The 21,326-nt window shown below is 41.2% G+C and overlaps 1 long non-coding RNA gene across 1 annotated transcript; it reads left to right on the top strand.

The window, feature by feature from the left end:
- The first annotated feature begins 7,682 nt into the window (after positions 1–7,682).
- On the top strand, positions 7,683–17,828 carry LOC118637993. Its single transcript, XR_004960993.1, has 3 exons — positions 7,683–7,750; positions 16,643–16,767; positions 17,768–17,828. It is a non-coding gene; the product is annotated as an uncharacterized LOC118637993 (long non-coding RNA).
- Positions 17,829–21,326: the final 3,498 nt, after the last annotated feature.

The following is a 21,326-nucleotide window of genomic DNA, read 5'->3' as shown; positions in this document are numbered from 1 at the left end:
CTTTCCATCCCCACTTGTCATAACAAATATGTCTACTCTGCTTAACAAAGTACAACCCGCCCTGGCTGGTTTGGCTCAGTGGTTGGAGCGTTGGCCTGCGGTCCAGAGACCGGGGTTCGGTTCCCGCTAGGGGCATGTAACTCGGTTGCAGTTTGTCCCCGGCCCTGGTTGGGTTGTGCGGGAGGCAGCCACTCGATGTGTCCCTTTCACGTCAATGTTTCTCTCTCTCTCTCTTCCTCTCTCTCCCTCCCACTCAATCTGAACAGAAAATGGAAAAATGTCCTCGGATGAGGATAAAAAATAAATAAATGAATAAATAAATAAGTAAGTAAGTAAGTAAGTAAGTAAGTACAACTGGATAGGAGGGAAGAACTGAGGGTGTATACTCCTGGTGGTTGTCTGTGTTGTAGCATCAACATGAATAGATGTCATGGTTTTCCATGTTCACACCTGGGGAGTGCTTAGAACGCACTCTTTGCCCCTCAGCTTTGTCTGTGGAATTTCTGCCATTCTTCAGAGCTAAACTCAGTTGGCCTGTCCAGAGGTGATTCTTCCCACTTTTGTAATGGTTTAAAATACGGTGCATGCCACACACAGCACTTTAAGCACAACTGCCTTGAATGGTATGTAATTGTTTACTTAGCTCCATCATTAATTTTTTTGGACATGTGATCTACCTTCTCTTGGTTTCAGTTTCATTTTATAAAAGTGATAAATAAAATGCCCTAAATGTCCATCATCAACACTCTTTTTTAAACACATCTTGGAAGAAGCAACTTCTAAAAACAAGATTTTCTCCTGCTTTTTGCTCACTTTATGGTAGCAAACCCAAAATCTTTTCCCATTTACTTTTCCACCCATCTTTAATTTCTCTGTATCCTTAAGCCTCAGCACAAATTTGGCCTCCTTTACTAAGTAATCCAGGTAAAGTGCAAAACAGTTTTGGAAATAGGAAACCGATACAGAAGGGAAGAAAAATTTGTAATCATACCATTCAGAGACAATAATTAATTAACTTTTTGAAATATCTCCTTCTAATCCATTTTAGGGCACAAGTATATACATAATTTAATTTTTAAAGTATATATCAAGTTAAATCAACATCTTGCATGTTTTAGATAAAAAAATATAGTAGGGGCATTTCCCTATATTGAAATGTTTTTCAGGAGATGGTGTAGTTAAGAACACTGTGTGTCTAGGGTCACACTCTTCTCTGGGTTCAAATCTCACCTCTCACATTTATTAGCTATACAACTTTGGGTAAGTTACTTAACTTCTCTAATGCCATAATTTTCCTTATCCGTAAAATGGAGACCATAATGAAATACCTACTTCAGATGTCTGTATTTAGTCAATAAATTGGTACCTATAAAACACTAGAACAATACCTTGCACATAGCAAGCACTAAATGAAATTAGCTACTACTATTTTAAGATGTAACATAGTACTCCATTATTTGGATATACTATAATTTATGTAATCAATTCCTTCTCATTGGACATTTAGGTCGCTTCTAGTTTTTTAATATTCTAAATAGTGTAATGTGTCCATATCCTTGTGCTTACATCTATGTCCATTTATCTGAATTTTTACTGTGTTAATTCCTAGAAATAATGAGCTGTGTTGTAATTAATTATTTATTATTTGTCCTTCTCTCTCCTCCCCTAAGAATGAGTTCTGTGAGGGCAGAAAATTTGCCTTTCTTGCTTAGTACTTTATCTCTAGTATCTAGAAGAGTCCCTGACACACAGTGAGGACTTGCTAAATCCTGTTTGTCAAAAAGAGTACAGCCACTTTAAGAACATTGCCAGACTCTTCTCCAGAAATGAAGGCTTTCTCCTGGGGTGTGAGTACATGACTCCCTTTCTTGTCCAACAATGTCCTTTACATTCTTTGCCTGGAGCATCTTTTTGTTTTCTTTTTATCCTCACCTGAGGACATTTTTTGCATTTATCTTCAGACAGAGAGGGAGAGAGGGATGAAGAGAGAGAGAGAAACATTGATGTGAGAGAGAAACGTTGACTGGTTTCCCCACATGACCCTAACCGGGGCGGGGACAAACTGCAACCAAGGTACATGCCCTTAGCAGGAACCGAACCCATGAATCTCTGATCCGCGAGCCAACGCTCCAACCGCTGAGCAAAACCAGCTAGGGCTGCCTGGAGCATCTTTTTATTTTTTTAATTTTTTTGTTACAGATGTTTCTCCTTTTTTCCCCATTGGCACCCTCCTCCCCATCCCCCCCACCCCATCCCCTGCTCCGTTATCTGTGTCCATTGGTTATGTGTATCATGCATATAAGTTCTGTAGTTTATCTCTTCCCTCCCCCCATCACCCCCTCTCCTGAGGGTTGTCAGTCTGTACCCTACTACCACATCTCTGGGTCTACCCAATTCCTCAGACTGTTATGTTCAATATATTCCACAAATAAGTGAGATCATGTGGTATTTGTCTTTCTCTGCTTGGCTTGTTTTGCTGAAGATAATACTTTCCAGGTCCCTCCATGTCATCTCAAAGGATAAGAGATCTTTCTTTCTTACAGCTGCATAGTACTCCATTGTGTATATGTACCACAGCTTTTTGATCCATTCGTCTACTGATGGACACTGGGCTGTTTCCAGATCTTAGCTATTATTAATGGTGCTGCTATGAACATGGGGGTACATACATTCTTTCTGATTGGTGTTTCAGGCTTCTTAGGGCATATTCCTAGAAGTGGGATCTCTGGGTCAAATGGAAGTTCAATCTTTAATTTTTTGAGGTAACATCATAGTGTTTTTCATAGTGGCTGCAGCAGTCTGCATTCCCACCAGCAGTGTACTAGAGTCCCCTTTTCTCCACACCCTCGCCAGCACTTGTTGTTTGAACCTGGAGCATCTTTGATATCAGCATCCGGAGGGGTCATTGATCGTCTGATCTGCTGCTGTTCTACTAGCCTGCCAACAGTGTGCTTGTTTGGGAAGGTGCCTAGTCTTATGTATTTTCTTTCCTACTCAGTGTTCTGTGTATAGAAGGATCTGCTACAGTCAGTCCTATCTCTTCATCACGCTCATTCCTATTTTCATGATTGTACTGGACTTAGATAAGGCATACTGGTTCTAAGTCTTACAACTACCTTGAGGCAATTTAAGCAAACAGGGAAATTATTTTAAGGATATGGAGTATTCTCACAGAAGCCCAGTACAAGAATGCAGTGAGGAACTCCAGAAGGATGTAGCAGGCTCTAGAACCAAGACATCAGGATTTTTCTCTTGCTTCTTTTCTCTGCAGATCAACCCCCCCCCACCCCCCACCCCCACTTCTCTGCCCCTCTGCGGCTCTGGTTTTACATGCTCCAGTTCCAGCCATTTCTGAGACAGAGAATTTGATCGACTTGGTTTGGGTCACCATCCAGTGCAATCTAGTGGATATTGCCACAGTGATCTTGCTCAAATCCTTTCTCTGTCTGAATTTGTTAGTTTGCCTAAACTTTATGCATCCTCAATACCCCAGAAGGAATCTCTAATTTTAGAACCATAAAGATACTTTGATAGTCCAAGTTATTATTTTTACCTCAGTTCTTCCTGACAACTTCTTTTCTACCCTTAGTGTTTAGTATTATATTAATTTTGTGTTATGTTAAGCAATAGGTTATTTTTAAATTGTTTTATTCAGTGATATTTTGATTTCCACACTGGTAAGCATTTTGAGGAGGGGCAACATATTTCAGATTTTACTTCTATACACTTGGGTGTTTAACTAATATTTGGTGAATTGATTAAAGTGTTTGATAAGGGCTTTGGCTTCTTTGAAAGAGTTAAAAGAACTAATTCTGTTAAGTTTCAGGAATTTCTTCTTTTCTTTTAATTTTTTTTTTCTTTATTGATTTTAGAAAGGAGAAAGGAATTTTAGGAGGAAGGGAGTGGGAAAGAGAGATAGGCTGCCTCCTGCATGTCCCCCACTGGGGATTGGGCCCATAACCTGGGCATGTGCCCTGACTGGGAATTGAACCAGTGACCTCTTGGGTACGTGGGTCAATGCTCAACCGCTGAGCCACGTTGGACAGACTCTTTTCTTTTTTAAATAATGCAAAAATAGGTTTATTTGTACACACAACAATGAAGGAAAGCAGTGTTCTTTGAAATGGAGATTAAGATTCTTTTTAAAAAATATATGTTTTTATTGATTTTAGAGAGAGTCTACGGCCATACCACCCTGAACGCGCCCGATCTCGTCTAATTTTAGAGAGAGAGGAAGGGGGAGAGAGAGAGAGAAACAGAGAAAGAGAAAGAGAGAAACCTCAGTTGGTTGCCTCCCTTTACCTGGCACCAAACCCTCAACCTGGGCATGTGTCCTGACTGGGAATTGAACTGGCGATCTCTCTGTTCACAAGACGACACTCAACCAACTAATCCACACTGGCCAGGGCAAGATGAACATTCTATTTAAAACAAAAAACAACAACAACAAAAAACTATGTTTTTATTGATTTTAGAGAGAGAGGGAGAGAAATATAGATTGGTTGCCTGCTGTACGCACCCTGACCAGGATCAAACTGGCAACCCCTCCATGCGTGGGAGGACACTCACTGAGCCACACCAGCCAGGACAAGACTAAGATTCTAGACTTGCTTTGTTGCCTTCAGATGTTAAGGCTCTTTACCTGACATGTCAGCGGACTTTTTAAATGGGTGTTCCTGCTGGGCCTGCTTTTCTAATCCCTTGTGATATACAAGCTGGTGTTCCAGACAGCCTGTGTTCCTCTTCTGTTTATCCAGCTACTTTCCCATGAAGCATAAGAGATCAGTTTCATCGTTGGCAGAAGCCGTGGTCTTCAGGTCTCGCAGGAGCTCAGTTACCTGGTTTTCTAACTCCAGAGCGGATTCTAGAGCTTGGAGGCCAGCCCTCCAGTTATCTCTATCAGCGCGCTTAACCCCAGAAGGCAGATTTTACCTCCACATGTTCTTAGATGTTTCAGCAACTGTTTTGCCTGTTCCCTCTTCATCTCAGCTTGGTCTTGGAGGAATGCGACAAGAAGAGGTGCTCCTGTGTCTTCTTTGTAATTACAGGCCACAGATAAATAAGCACACTGATGTGCCGCTCGTAAGATGCCACGTGATTAGTAGCAACCCTACACTCTTCAGAGGTGAGGCTCTGGACTTGGGATGACATCTCAGCTTTAGAGAAAACCAGGCATATCCAGGGCTTCTTTTTTCTAATAGCTTGACTGTCTATACTTTTGTTTTTAATCCTCACCCGAGGACATTTTTCCATTTTTTGTTCAGGTAGAGTAAGGGGGAGAGAGAGGAACAGAGAGAGAGAGAGAAACATCGATGTGAAAGGGACACATCGAGTGGCTGCCACCGGCACAACCGACCAGGGCCGGGGACAAACTGCAACCGAGCTCGGTACATGCCCTTAGCGGGAACTGAACCCGGGTCTCTCAGGACCGCAGGCTGACGCTCTAACCGCTGAGCCAAACCGGCCAGGGCTCACTTGAGGACATTTTTGCATTTATCTTCAGATAGAGCATGAGGGAGAGAGGGAGGAAGAGAGAGAAGCATCAGAGAGAGAGACACATCGAGTGGTCACCACCCACAGGACCCCAACCGGGGCCAAGAACAAACTGCAACCGATATACATGCCCTTAGAACAGGGGTTCTCACCTGTGGGTCACGATCCCTTTAGGGGTTGAACTACCCTTTCACAGGGGTCACCTAAGACCATCGGAAAACACGTATTTCGGATGGTTTTAGGAACTGAGACACGGTTCTCTACTGTCTCCAGGCAGGTCCGCCCACATACAACATGAGGAACTGTATTAAAGGGTTGTGGCATTAGGAAGGTTGAGAACCACTGCCTTAGAGGGAACTGAACCTGGGACTCTAGACCTCAGGCCAACGCTCTAACTGCTGAGCCAAACTGACCAGGGTTAATAATATCTTTTGTACTTATAACTTTGCAACACATTTTCACATTCATAAGCAAGGGAAAAATTATACTATGTTAGAGGTATGGGAACTGAGATTAAGTAATTTGCCCCCAGGCCACATAATTAGCAAAAGGCAATGGGGTGGGGAGAAGGAGTAGACCTGTCAAATTCTAGCCTTTCGACATTTGGCCCAAGGGTTATTCTACTATACTAAGCCATCTCTTTCATAAGTGCTAAGTGCCAAACTGGCATTTCCTAATGGCCCTATTAGACACTTGCAAATAAGTAATGGAACTTATTTTATAAATAGAATTACACACACACACACACACACACACAATCTGTAATTGTGCAAATATCTAGAATATTGACCCTAGTGATCTCACCAATATTGATATCTATCAAACATCTTTTATTTTTTGGTTTATGGCTTATTCCGTTTTTGGAACACCTGATATGTTTTTTAAAATCATGACTGTGGCCCTGGCCAGTTTGGCTCAGCGGTTGGAGCATTGGCCTGCAGACCAGAGAGTCCCGGGTTCGGTTCCTGCTAGGGGCACATACCGAATAATAATAATAATAAAATCATGACTGTAGTTCTGAAAGATGCTCCTATTAACTATTTTGATAACTTGAAATTCAAAACTATCTTGATCACCTAGTGCCCTCTACTGAAAATGCCATAGAATAACAATTCATTTCTTCTACGAAACTAGTGTGTGTTCTCAGGATAGCAGACGGCTTTCAATTTTATAGTGATTCTTTGACACGTTCTTCATTTCTGAGTACAGGGTGGGGCAAAAGTAGGTCAACAGCTGTAAGTATGTGAAACAGAGTTTATTCATGTGCTATCATGTATTAATTATTGTATTATTTTTCATACAAACAATTGTAAACCTACTTTTGTCCTACCCTGTATATTACATTACATACATGAAAAAATGTGTACTGTCAGTACCTAGCTCAGTGACCATGTAAGAGGTCACTCAATAAATGTTTGGTGAATTATTTTCTGTGTATTCTGTTTTATTCTAGTAGTGTTCATGTGGCATTCTTTTACAAAGTAATTCACTCCTTTGCAGTTTCAATTGGCCCTCGTTCATTTTCTCTTCTACTCCTATACTCTTGCCTGGAGACTTGGCAGCCACAGTAATTCCTGATCTTCTCCACTCCCACCCCCAACCTTGTCATTTTTGGTTTTTCCCAAAATACACAGGAAGTGTACAAGAGCTTGGGCCTTTGAGTAAGACAGATATGAATTTAAATTCAGACTGCCACTTCCTTGAACAAATGACTTACCCCTTAAAAGATTTCCCCTATGTAGAATCAGGAAATAGTCAACCTAATTCATGGGAACATCATGAGAATTCAAATGATGGGATGCAAAGAAAGGGCTCAGGACAATGCTGGTCACTTAGCAGCTGCTCAGTTATTGTTAGCTTGTATTATTTTATTACTTTTTGTTATATTTTAGCTTAGGCAGGTTTCTTGAATAATGAATTCACTGGTTAAGTGAATGCATTGGAGGCCCACTCTGGTTGCTGCTATACCTGACAGCATTTGCAGGATAGATTTGTTTAATAAAAAAAAAAATCTATCTCCAGGAAGAAAAAATTCCCACATTCTATAAATCTTTTTCATATCTCATGTTCTAACAATTTTCAGGCAAAAGGCTCACCCTAGATTCCCATCTTTTTCGGCCTCTTTATACTTATTAATAATTTTTTATTAGTCCTTCCTTATTCTTTGTGAAGGTGGTAAATAATGTTCATTCAGTAAAATGTGAGGGACCTGGAGCACAGAGAACAAGACACTTGGAAATCACAGAACTGGAAGAAGGTAGGAACAAAGTTTTGTATATTTTGCTATATCCTGGTATAAAGGAGTTGCCCACATTTTCATTTTGCTTTATTTTTACAGAAGAAAAATGGTCAGTTTTTTAAATTTAATTAAAAAAATTATTGCCCTGGCCAGTTTGGCTCAGCGGTAGAGCATCAGCCTGCGGTCCAGAGAGATCTGGGTTCGGTTCCCGCTAAGGGCATGTACCTCGGTTGCAGTTTGTTCCTGGCCGTGGTTGGGTCGTGCGGGTGGCAGCCACTCGATGTGTCCCTTTCACATCGATGTTTCTCTCTGTCTCTCCCTCCCTCCCCACTCTATCTGAACAAATAATGGAAAAATGTCCTCGGGTGAGGATACAAAAAAAAAAAAATTATCGCATTGCTGCATGTACATGGTTTAAAAAACCAAACAGTATTGTAAGGCTTATAATGAAAAATGCAATCTCTGGTCCCATCTCTCCTCTAAGATAGCCCCTCCCTTCATTCCCCAGGGGTCACCACTTTCTTGTTTTTGGCTGACTGCTCTGGTATTTAGACTCATAGTTCTAAATAACAAGCTATACTGCTATTTCCTAATATTTCCGTTTTAACCATTACCTATTTGCTACTATTCACCGCCCACCTTCATAGCCACACGCACACTTACACGTTCCCTCTTATCCCTCATCTAGTCCTATTGTGGGGTGAAAACTCAGACTTTGTTATTATGACTTTTATATACGCAGTACTCACAGTTGAACGAAGTATTTTTCCTTTCTGGTACTGCTTTTATTTTTCCTTACTAAATAAAATAGTTGCCTAGCTCTTTTGCTTACTTTCCCTCACAATTACGACAAATGACTCTCTCAACACTTAGGAAGAATTGAAATATTCTTTTTTATTTAAAATTTTTTTGATTAATCCTCACCTGAGGATATTTTTCTATTAATTTTTAGATAGAGGAGAAGGGAGAAAGGGAGTGGGAGAGAGAGAAAAACATCGATGTGAGAGAGACACATCGATTGGTTGTCTCCCACACTCTAACCACTGAGCCAACGCAGCCAGGGCTGAATTTAAATAGTTGTTCAGGACATGAAACATATCAAATGATCCACTGATTTCTTTTGTTTTTCTCCTTCCTTCCTTCAGAGCACTAGCCTTGTTTCCTGTTACATTTCTAATGCTTAGCACACATAGCAATGACTCAATAAATATCTGGGAAGGGCCCTGGCCAGTTTGGCTCAGTGGTTGAGCGTCGGCCTGCAGACCAGAGAGTCCCAGGTTCGGTTCCCACTAGGGGCACGTACCATAAAATAAATAAATAAATATAAAAAAAAAAAATATCTGGGAAGGAAGGAAGGAAGGAAGGAAGGAAGGAAGGAAGGAAGGAAGGAAGGAAAAACTAAACGTGCTTTAATGTCCGCAACTTTCTTAGTTGAACATATACTCATGATTTCTTTAAGGAAGAGAACATGAATGATATTTTTATTCTGCAGCCTCTTATGGTTTTCTCTTCCCAACATACATAAACACAATGGTTCACACTTAAACAGTAGCTTTAATTTCAAACTTTATCCCTCCAGACTTTGTTACAAACTCTGTTATAGTTAAGTTCTAAATGAGGACTATGTGATTTTTGGTCGTTTATAAGTTCTCTGTTTTAGTCTGCCCAAATGCTTATAAAATCCTTGTTATCCAGCTTTTGTTTTTGTTTTTCCAGGATATATCCAGATGTGGGTCTTTATCCATTAATTTTGTATCATATTTTTTTTGTAATTTTAAGTCTTCTTTTAGGTTCAGACATTTTTATTCAATTTATCTTTGACTTATTTTGTTTCTTCTGTCCAAATTATCCTGGATTACTCCTCAGACATACTCATAATTTGTAGTTGGGGTTTCATCTCATCTTCTCTTCTTTTGTGCTTCTGATTCTGTTTTGTACAGGCCACAACGGGCCACAACTCCTTGCTTTCTAATTAAAGATGTCAAACAATTTTTTTTTTTTTTAATTTTTATCCTCACCCCGAGGACATTTTCCCATGTTCTGTACAGAGAGAGTGGGAGGGAGAGAGAGAGAGAGAAACATCGACGTGAAAGAGGCACATTGAGTGGCCGCCACCCGCACGACCCAACCAGGGCCGGGGACAAACTGCAACCGAGGCACATGCCCTTAGTGGGAACCGAACCCGGGTCTCTCCGGATCACAGGCCAACGCTCCAACCGCTGAACCAAACTGGCCAGGGCAGGATGTCAAACAATTTTTATTTAATTTTTTATTAATTTATTTTTGTTACAGATTTTTCTCCTTTTTTTCCCCATTGACACCCTCATCCCCATCCCCCCTACCCCATCCCTGACTTTGTTGTCCATGTCCATTGGATATGCATACATGCATATACGTTCTGTAGTTTATCTCTTCCCTGCTTCCACCACCCCCTCTTCTGAGGGTTGTCAGTCTGTACCCTACTTTCACATCTCTGGGTCTACCCAATTCCTCAGACTGTTATGTTCATTGTATTCCCCAAATAAGTGGGATCATGTGATATTTGTCCTTCTCTGCTTGGCTTGTCCCTCCATGTTGTCTCAGAGGATAAGAGATCTTTCTTTCTTACAGTTGCATAGTACTCCATTATATATGTACCACGGCTTTTTTATCCATTTGTCTACTGATGGACACTTGGGCTGTTTCCAGATCTTAGCTATTGTAAATAGTGCTGCTATAAAAATGGGGGTGCATATATTCTTTCTGATTGGTGTTTCAGGCTTCTTAGTGTATATTCCTAGAAGTGGGATCTCTGGGTCAAATGGCAATTCAATTTTTAATTTTTTGAGGTAACACCATAGTGTTTTCCATTGTGGCTGCACCAGTCTGCATTCCCACCAGCAGTGTACTAGAGTCCCCTTTTCTCCACACCGTTGCCAACACTTGTTTGATGATTTGTTGATGGCGGCCATTCTGACAGGTGTGAGGTGATACCTCACTGTTGTTTTAATTTGCATCTCTCTGATGATTAGTGATGTTGAACATTTCTTCATATGGCTCCTGGCCATTTGTATGTCCTTTTGGAGAGGTATCTATTTAGCTCCTCTGCCCATTTTTTTTTTTTTTTTTATCCTCACCCGAGGGCATTTTTCCATTTTTTGTTCAGATAGAGTGGGAGGGAGGGAAAGAGAGAGAGAGAGAGAGAAATATCGACGTGAAAGGGACACATCGAGTGGCTGCCACCCACACGACCAACCAGGGCCGGGGACAGACTGCAACTGAGGTACGTGCCCTTAGCGGGAACCGAACCCGGGTCTCTCTGGACCGCAAGCCTACGCTCCAACCACTGGGCCAAACCGGCCAGGGCCTCTGCCCATTTTTTATTTGGGTTCTTTGTCTTCCTTTTGTTGAGTTATATGAGCACTCTATATATTTTGGAAATTAACCGCTTATCTGATGTATCATTGGCAGTGATGCTCTCCCATACAGTGGGTTGCCTTTCTATTTTGATGGTTGTATCTTTTGCTGTGCAGAAGCGTTTTAGTTTGATGTAGTCCCATGTGTTTATTTTTTCCTTTGTTTCTGTTGCCTTAGATGATGTATCAGTGAAAATTCTGCTGAGTATGATGTCTGAAATTTTGTTGCCTACATTTTCTTCTAGGATTCTTATGGCATGGATCACATTTTAGTCTTTTATCCATTTTGAATGTATTCTTGTGTATGGTATAATTTGATGGTCTAGTTCCATTTTTTTGCTTTTAGCTATCCAGTTTTCCGAACACCATTTATTAAAGAGGCTGTCTTTACTCCATTGTATGCTCTTGCCTCCTTTGTCAAATATTTATTGAGCATAATGTCTTGGGTCAATTTCTGGGTTCTCTGTTCTGTTCCACTGGTCTATATGCCTGTTCTTGTGCCAGTACCAGGCTGTTTTGATTACAGTAGCTTTGTAGTATAACCTGATATTTGGTATTGTGATCCCACCTACTTTGTCCTTCTTTTTCAAGATTGCTGTGGCTATTCAGGGTCTTTTTTGGTTCCATATGAACTTTTGAAGTATTTGTTCTAGTTCTGTGAAATATGTCATTGGTATTTTGATAGGGATTACATTGAATCTATAGATTGCTTTGGGTAATATGGACATTTTAATTATGTTAATTCTTCCAATCCATGAACAAGGTATGTGCTTCCACTTTTTTATATCTTCCTCTATTTCTTTTTTCAATGTCCTGTAGTTTTCTGCAAATAGGTCCTTTACTTCTTTGGTTAAGTTTATTCCTAGGTATCTTATTTTTTTATTTATTTATTTTTTTGCCGCGATGGTAAATGGGATTATTTTAGTTTCTCTTTCTGTGACTTCATCATTGGTGTATAAGAATGGCGTCGATTTCTTGATGTTAATTTTGTATCCTGCTACTTTGTCAAATTCATTTATTAAGTCTAGTAGATTTTTGATGGGGTCTTTAGGGTTTTCCAAGGACCAATCCGGTCCTTAGCTTCCTCTACTCTGCTGTTTAGTCCTTCCAATGTGTTCTTTATTTTTGCCATGTCATTCTTCATTTATTCTTGGTGGTTTTTAATTTCCAATTGGTTGATTTTCAATGTTTCTATGTCTTTACTCATGGTGCTGATGTCCTTACACATGCTGTTGAGCTTCCTTAAGATCATGGCTCTGAATTCTAGCTCTGTTAACTTGCTTAACTGTATTTAATTTATGTCATTCGTTAGAGGTCTCTTGTTCTTTCATTTGGGATTTGTTTCTTTGTTTCACCATTTTGGCTATCTCTGAGTTTTGGAGCCTGCCAAATTTTCCCTATGGGTGTTGGTCTGCTGTTTGTGGCTCCCTCTACTGGGTTTGGATGAGCGAGGGAGGACTCAACATTAAACACCACTGTCAAGTCTTACTTTCCTGGGTAGAGTTGCAAGCCCAGGAATGGTTCAGTTATCCTCTAGCTTTTTGCCTGAAGGCTATCAGTAGCAGTTACTTGAAGAGCCTTGGGTTCTCAGTTAACTGAAAAACTCCCTCAGGTGTTCGGCATAAGAGGACTTCCCGAGGGTGGGGCAGATGCTGGTTGTTAATGGGCCTCAATTTGCATTTTAATGGCCACCAGGTGGGGTTGAATCTCCAAGGGCAGGGCCGCCTCTCCCCAGAGCCCTGGGAAAGAGTAAGATGACCACCATCCTGTGTGGCCACAACTCAATAAAAGCTCTGAGTGCCCTCCATATCCCCAGTGTCCCCACACAGTTCCAGTCCAGTCGCCCTCCCTCTGCCAGAGCCCAGGGTGGGTGGCTGTGGCTATTTTAGCCTCTGTCCCAGCTCTGCACTGTGGAGCCGCTTGGGAGTGTAACCCCAGGGTGCTGCTCCCAGCTAAGACAGCTGCTGTTTGTGGGCTCCCAGTCCCCCTCTCGTGCCTCCATAATCCTACCAGGATCGGTTCAGTGTCCCTGGTTATATGGTCCTCACAAGCTGCTTTTCTGTTGCTTTTTCCCAACCATTTGTCTTTATTTTAGTTGTAATTCCAGTTTGGTCCTGGGAGAAGGTCTGTGTAGCTTCCATTCACTCCGCCGTCATTTTGGATTAAATCCCATCTGTTGTTTTCTTATCCAGCAATGTCAAACCCTTGAAATCTCATCTACAGCATCCACCCTGCCAGGTGTCTCCATCCTCCGCTCAGCGGTGCAGTAACCCAGGCCTCCCAGGCCTGCACGTGCCCAGCCGCCACGGCAGGAAAGCCAATGCAGCCGGAAACACCTTGACACGGCCCGAAACAGTTTTCTCTATGAAAATTACTTCGAGAGAAGTCTATCTTCTGAATCTTCTAGGTTATGTTCCTTTCCCTTTGTCTATATTATTAATCTCTCTTGGGCAGGAAGAGGCTTGGATGTCTGATATGGACCAGGGTTCCGAGGATCTGGGGCAGACTACATGCTGGTAGGGAGGCTGGCCACCAGCTCTGAGCAGTAGGAGAGCATGTCTAAGAGCATGGCCGAGCCGCCTTGAGAAGCAAATGATCCTTTGACACATGAAATATGTGGGGCAAGGAGAACTAAAAAACTGGATCATTTTTCAAAGAGTATCAGGCAAGATTGACTCTGGCTAGTAAGTTCTGGAGGCAGAGTCAGGAGTATTAACCTGAGGGAATAAAATACACAAGCATGTCGTAGCTTTTCATAGTGCCATGTTGAGAGGGAGTTATTAAGACTTTCAGTCAGTTTGCACAGTTTACTTTTTCCATCTACTCTACGTCCAGTATATCCATCACATACCCAGGCAGGATCTCCCTTGGCTCCCTCTCAGATCTCCAACTAGAGGCCAGTTTAATATGCTCATGTCCAGAGCAATTCCCAGTGTTTTTTCTTACATGGCTCTGCTATACTGCAATAAGACACTGTGGTCCCAATGTCACTGCCTGAGGAATAGGAACTAACTGATTCTCTGACAAACCAAACCAGGGGAACTCATGATCTGCTGTAGTTCAGCAAGTGCTGTGACCAGCACTCAGCCGGTTACAGGGACAGATCTGCCAGGGCACAGTGGACTACTAGTTGTGTCTCCCTCCCCACGTCATCCTTTCCCACGGAATTTTAGAAGTTGTAGTCTCTCAATACACATAGAAAGATGAGAGCCTACTATAACCAAAAACTGGGATTGTGGGTTTTAGGGGTTAAAGAGGGCCAGTTGCTCAGTGTTCAGCTTTCTATGGACTGTGGCTTTCTGAGTCAGCACGCCAGGGTTCATACAGTGGGGGAGGGATGCTCAGATGTCCTACCTTCAGAGGGGTGGACCTGCTCTCTATCATGAAGCACAGTATGCGTAGACTACCATTGTTTATCTGAATCCAACTCCATCAGCTTCATAAATTGAGGTAATTCCTTCTGACAATAAGTAGCATGTCATTCTTTATGTTCTGCACCGGTATGAATTTTGTCATTGTTCTTTGTCTTTTTATGTATTTTAGGCAGCATATGGGAGAGATCGAGTCAGGAGCTTCTAGGCAAACACCATTTAAAACTAGAAATGCCTCACTGATTTTTATTGTGATTACATCAGCCTGTTCTCATTCCTTCCAGCCTCTGACTGCGGGATTCCCAGGGCACAGTCTTGGGCTGGCTGCTCCGTTTGCACTCTCCTTCAGAGGTTTAATCTACTCTTACACCTTTACATCTGATACCCCAGGACTCTCAAACTGCTGTTTGAAATTCTGTCTTCTCACCTCAATTGTCATCCTTTATTTTCTGATTGAAAGACATCTCTACTTGTCTACTCCACAAAATTCTTATGTCCCTGATGGATGTATCCTAACCTTAATTATTAAGACTGCTAAACTAGCAGAGCCCAAAGTCATGGGGACAGGAAATAAACACTTTGTGCAAGGGCCGTTTGGTTAAACTGTGGGAGGCATAAGCCTCATTTCCATTCCTTTGGTTCCTGGAAAAGAGAGAGCACACCTTACAGTAGTCAGAGGTTTAGAGCATTTACCTCATACTGTAGGACCACACCCCAACTTCACACCTCAACACAGCATGGTTCCAGAGCTGGCAAAGTCACTGAGTTTCAATGGCCATGTCACTGTTCTGTGAGATCAGCTCTAACTGCTGCCGGGTGATGGGATGCAAGCTAAAACCTGTAAATCCAGTGGGTCTCACACTATTAACTCATAGTTATTTTGACTGAAATGATGGTGTATGGAAATTTCATATCATGTAGGATGTTTCCAGTTGTAGTTTTCAGTTGACTCCAAGACAATGATGGTCAGACCTAGACTCTAGGCAGGAGATTAGAAGATCCTTCTCTGGGGATCCACAAAAAAGGAGTTCCTCAACCAGCAGCTCAGCCATATCATTTCACACTAAAACTCAGAGCTGACATATGCTCAACTTTTTTTTCTTTATTGATTTTAGAAAGAGAGGCAGGGAGAGGGAGAGAGAGATAGAAACATTGATGAGAACATCAATTGGCTGCCTCCTACATGCCCTCCGCTGGGGATCAGGCCCACAACCTGGGCATGTGCCTTGACCGGGAATCAAAGCAGTGACCTCTTGGTGCAGGGGTCAACGCTCAACCACTGAGCCACGCCAGCTGGGCCTCAAGTTTTTTTTTTTTTTATCTTCACCTGAGGACATTTTTTCATTTTTTTGTTCAGATACAGCAGGAGGGAGAGAGAGGGAGAGAGAGAGAAACATCAACGTGAAAGGTACACATAAGTGGCTGCCACCAGCACGACCCAATCAGGGCCGGGGACAAACTGCAACTGAGGTACGTGCCCTTAGCGGGAACCGAACCCGGGTCTCTCTGGACCGCAGGCCGACGCTCTAACCGCTGAGCCAAACTGGCCAGGGCCTCAATTGTTTTTTAAATAATTTTTGTATTTGCCCTGGCCAGATTTTCTCAGTGGTTAGAGCGTCAGCCCATGGACCAATGAGTTGTGGGTTTGATTCTGGTCAAGAGCACGTGCCTCAGTTGCGGTTCTTCCTCAGCCCTGATCAGGGTCATGTGGGAGGCAACCAGTCAGTGTGTCCCTCTCATGTTGATGTTTCTCTCTCTCTCCCTCCCTCCCAAGATAAATAGAAAAATATCCTCGGGTGAGGATGAAAAAAATAGTAATAATTAAAAAAATTTTTCAATTACAGTTGATGTACAATGTTATATTAGTTTCAGGTGTACAACCTCACCGAAGGATATTTTTCCATTGATTTTTAGAGAGAGAGGAAGGGTGGAAGGGGGTGGAGGAGAGAGAGAGAGAGAGAGAGACATTGACGTGAGAGAGACATATAGATTGGTTGCCTCCTGCACAAGCCCTACAGGGGCCGGGGATCAAAACTGCAACCCTTCAGTCTGCAGGCCAACGCTCTAACCACTGAACAAAACTGCCAGGCTATGCTCAAATCTTTCAATTATCTTTTAGTGACATATTTTTCTTTTTTTTTTAGTGTCCTACTTTTAAATATGAGCAAAGAAATAATTGAGTACCATAAAGTTGAAGAAATCCTGTGAAAGAACAATAAAAATCAAAGTGAATAAATGGAAGAAGGAAATTTGAGGAAATAACAACTAGGTAAAGAGAAAAAAAACTTTAAAACAAGAGAAGAGCCCTGGCCGGTTTGGCTCAGCGGTTAGAGCATCCGCCTGCGGTCTGGAGAGACCCGGGTTTGGTTCCCGCTAAGGGCATGTACCTCGGTTGCAGTTTGTCCCCGGCCCTGGTTGGTCGTGCGGGTGGCAGCCACTCAATGTGTCCCTTTCACATCGATGTTTCCCTCTCTCTCTCTTCCTCTCTCTCCCTCCCACTCTGTCTGTACAAAAAATGGAAAAATGTCCTCGGATGAGGATAAAAAAAAATAAAAATAAAAAAAATAAAACAAGAGAAGATATTACATTCACAAAACGACACTACATAAGAAAAATATTCAGATAGCAAAAATTATTCTTTGGAATTAAAATTATGGTAGCATAAATGAAAAACTCAATAGAAGAGTTGTAAAACCCAGTTGAGAAAATCTTCTGGAGAGTAGAGCAAAAAGACCAAGAGCAGAAAATAAGAGAGAAGAAGAAGAAAAAGTCCCAAGAACAACTTCATCTGAATAATAGGAGTTCCTGACAGAGAGAAATAAGAACACAGTTGGGAAAGCATTAACAGAATAATTTATGGAAATTTCCCCAAATTGAAGCTCATGACTTTTCAGATTGAAAAATCTCAATGAGTGCGTATCACCAGGGATGAAAAAAGACCCACACTCAGACACATTACTATGAAATTTCAGGCACTGGAGACAAAGAGAAGAGCCTACAAACTTCAAATGAGACAAAAAAAAGAAGACTCAGACAAAGGATCAAGAATCAAAATGTCTTTTGACTCCTCAGTAGCAATACTGGAAGGCAGAAAGCAATAGTTAAATGACTTCGAAATTCTGAAGAGAAATATTTGCAGCCTAGAATTCTATACCCAGTATGCATGTAGAGGGGAAAAGGGTATGTTCAGACATGCAAGCTCTCAAAACATTTCCTTCCCATGCATCCTTTCTCATGAAGTTACTGAAGGTTGTGTTCCATCCAAACAGGAGATCTATAACGAGGAGAGAAGAGAAAGGAATCCCCAAGATGTTTGCCAAGGAAGGTCCTAGGATGACAGGTACACAACAAGTCCAAGTTGGAGTCGGTCAGAGGCCTTGGGACAGAAATATTTAGGAAAATGAAATTGATAGAATATGTTAATAAAATTAAACACCTGAAAGAGAGTCGGTTGAGTTAGGGATTATAAAATTAACTAAACACACATGCAAAAATCATTATCTCCAGGGAGAACAAAACATTTTGCAGGAAATGAAAAATGATCATAACCATATGTCACTCTGTTCTGGAAGCATGTATACTCATAATAATATAAACACTACATATTTATTTAATCACTGTACTGTGATGATAAAGAATAGGAACTGATTGTGCACGTTATGTGTTTAGTTGTGGTAGGGTGAGGAAAGACAATAGAGAATGCCTACAACTAAAATAACGTGATGCAGCAACACAAGCCTGTTATTTAGAGTATGGAAGTACATATGAAGAAAAGCATCTACAGTTGAAAGTAGTTGTCTTTTAATATATCATGTAAAACGTGTTGACCTTTTCAAAATGAGGACAAAAAGTTATTTGATAATCTGAATATTTTTAGAGGTATTATTTAAGACACTGCAATAATTACTCTTCTTATTTTTTATCACGCCTTGTAAATGGTGAATACTTGCAATTGTTTTTTTGAATTGAATCTTTTAAAATGTGTCAGAAGTTGTAGTACATCATTACTAGCCTGTAAGACCCTTGGGATGTGGGGTTATTTCTTGTCCATTTTTACAGTTTCTTTATGACACAGTGTAGCATCATTTATATTTTACCTGTGTTAATGTGTAGGATTTTGCATGTTTTTTTCTTCTTTATTGATTTTTTTTTATTCCTCACCTGAGGATATTTTTCCACTTATTGTCAGATAGAATGGGAGGGAGGGAGGGAGGGAGGGAGGGAGGGAAGGAGGGAAGGAGGGAGGGAGACAGAGAGAAACACGATGTGATGTGATAGAGCCACATGAACTAGTTGCCTCCCACAGGAACCCCCAGGGCCTGGGATGAACCGCAAGCCACGTACGAGGTATGTGCCCTTGACAGGAATCGACCCATGACTCATTGGTCCTCCAGTCGACGCTCTAACTGCTGAGTCAAACTGGCCAGGGCAGGATTTTGCATGTTTAGGTTTCATCAAGAACGAAGTTAAAAAAAAAAGAACGAAGTTAAATTCCTTTATGTGTTATTTAACGTATAAACAATCCTGAGTTGAATATTTAACTTTACAAATAAGATCTGCTTTTCTCAGTTCTATGAATCTAAGCTCTGCCTCTCAATCAAGAAGTCAGCCACTGCCCTGGACAGTTTGGCTCAGCGGTTAGAGTGTCTGCTCACAGACCAGGGAGTCCCAGGTTCAGTTCCCACTAAGGGCACATACCTCAGTTGCAGTTTGTCCCTGGCCCTGGTTGGTTGTATGGATGGCAGCCACTCGATGTGTCCCTTTCACGTCGATGTTTCTCTCTCTCTCTCCCTCCCACTCTACCCGAACAAAAAATGGAAAAATGTCCTCAGGTGACGATAAAAAAAAAAAAAAAAAGAAGAAGTCAACCACCAACAATTTTTTTTGAGTACTTATTATGGGCAAGACAGATAACATAGTTCTTTATTAATCATATTACATTCTCTAAGAATTTTAGAGATTGCTCAAAGTCACCCAGAGAAACAGGCAGCACCACCTCTTCTAAATCAGATTATTTGCCCTAAACCAAACTTTTGGGATAAGGTCACTCAAGAGTAGGTGTGAGAAAAGAGTCAGAAGGGTTTATTCCACTTGAGATGAACAGGCAGGCAGTCTAGTTTGTCTGCAACTCAAGTGTTGATGGATAAAAGACAAAAACTAGTGTGGCGATTCAGCTTTCACTGTGTTGAAAGAGGATTAAAAATAGAAAGGAATTCTCTTTAGGTTTGGACAGTGAAGGCTGAGATATAGAAAGAACCTTTGTAAAGGGCTTGAGATATTTTTTTCCCCACTGAAGAGCCCAAATTACGAAACTGCCAGAATAAACGCCCTGCCTGCTCGCTGGTATTCCTCATGTTTCGATTAATCACATGACTGTCCTACATCAGCAGTCTCGATAAATCCACACTTCCACAGGGTTAATGTGAGATTATCCAGACACTATTTAAAGGGCCAGAGATCAAGGAAACAAAGAAGCCTCTTCACAGGGGAAGTGAGTACTTTTCTAGTCCTCAGGCACTTGGCAATTTCACAAAGTAGATAGGGTATATTTGTTAAGCAAATCTCTTTCAACAGATTCTCCTCTTCTCTGTTGGTTCCCTCTTATTATAAATGGAGTTTATATTCTATGCCTCCAAGAGGAGGCAATTATTTTAAGTAGAACAACTGTACTACTTACTATTTGTTGTATTAATGATTGTCTCCTGTATGGACTCTTATCTTGGACAGCTTAGGTTAAAAACAAAACAAAACAAAACAAAAAAACCCCAAAACAAACAAACAAACAAAAACCACAAAACAAAACAAAAACCTCAGAAGAGCATCCCCAGGACTTCAGGGACTGTAAATGTCACTCAGAAAACGTGGAGCAGAATGGAGTCTAGGAAACTGTAAGTGTGAGAAAAGCACATTCATAGTTACCATTTAAACATCTGTCATATGGAAGGTAACCACAAACTTAAAAGCACTTATCTATTAGCTTCTATAATTTTAAATTGATATTCAGAGACATATTTTCTAGATAAAATCAAAAGAAGTACTTTATATTTTTGGTATTAAATGCTGGAATATGTAATTCAATTAACACTTTGCTCTTACTGGTCTATACTTTTAAAAATGCTTTCATAGAGCCCTGGCCAGTTTGGCTCAGCAGTTAGAGCCTCTGCCCGTGGACCAGTGAGTCTCTAGTTTGATTCCGGTCAAGGGCACGTACCTTGGTTGTGGTTCTTCCCCGGCCCTGGTCGGGGTCATGCGGGAGGCAACCTCAGATCAATGTGTCCCCCTCAGATCAGTGTTTCTCTCTCTCTCCCTTACTTTCCCTCTCTCTCCCTTCCACTCTATCTGAAGATAAATAGAAAAATCCCCTCTGGTGAGGATTAAAAAAAATTTAAAATGCTTTCATAGATAGATAGATAATGCAGTTATTATCACTTACAGATTGAGGAAACTGAGCCATGAGAATTTAAGTGACATGACTAAGACCTTATTACATCATGAAAGGACCAGTGTTCTTATTCCATTGTTTTGTTCTTTACCATCTCTCAGTAGAAACTGTATCTTTGATTAATTACAGGCATTCCCATTTTATAGTTCAGTATATGAAGACAAAACAAAAATCTTAATGGGTTTGTCCAAGGTCATTCTGTAAAAGAAATGAACAGCTAAGAAAAATACATGAGCACTGACTTGAAATCCTGTGATCAAATCACTTGACCACAATAAATGTAAGAAAGAGTGAATGCTAAAGAGTTGTGCAGAACACATTGTCCATTACTGTTCTAAAAGTTTCTCCTAGATAAAAGGTTTCCATTAAAATCCATTTCTTCTTGG

The sequence above is a fragment of the Molossus molossus genome, unplaced genomic scaffold (assembly GCF_014108415.1).
Source record: "Molossus molossus isolate mMolMol1 unplaced genomic scaffold, mMolMol1.p scaffold_m16_p_20, whole genome shotgun sequence".
NCBI lineage: Eukaryota > Metazoa > Chordata > Mammalia > Chiroptera > Molossidae > Molossus > Molossus molossus.
Note: the sequence above shows the minus strand (reverse complement) of the source record. Positions and strands in the feature narration are given on the sequence as shown.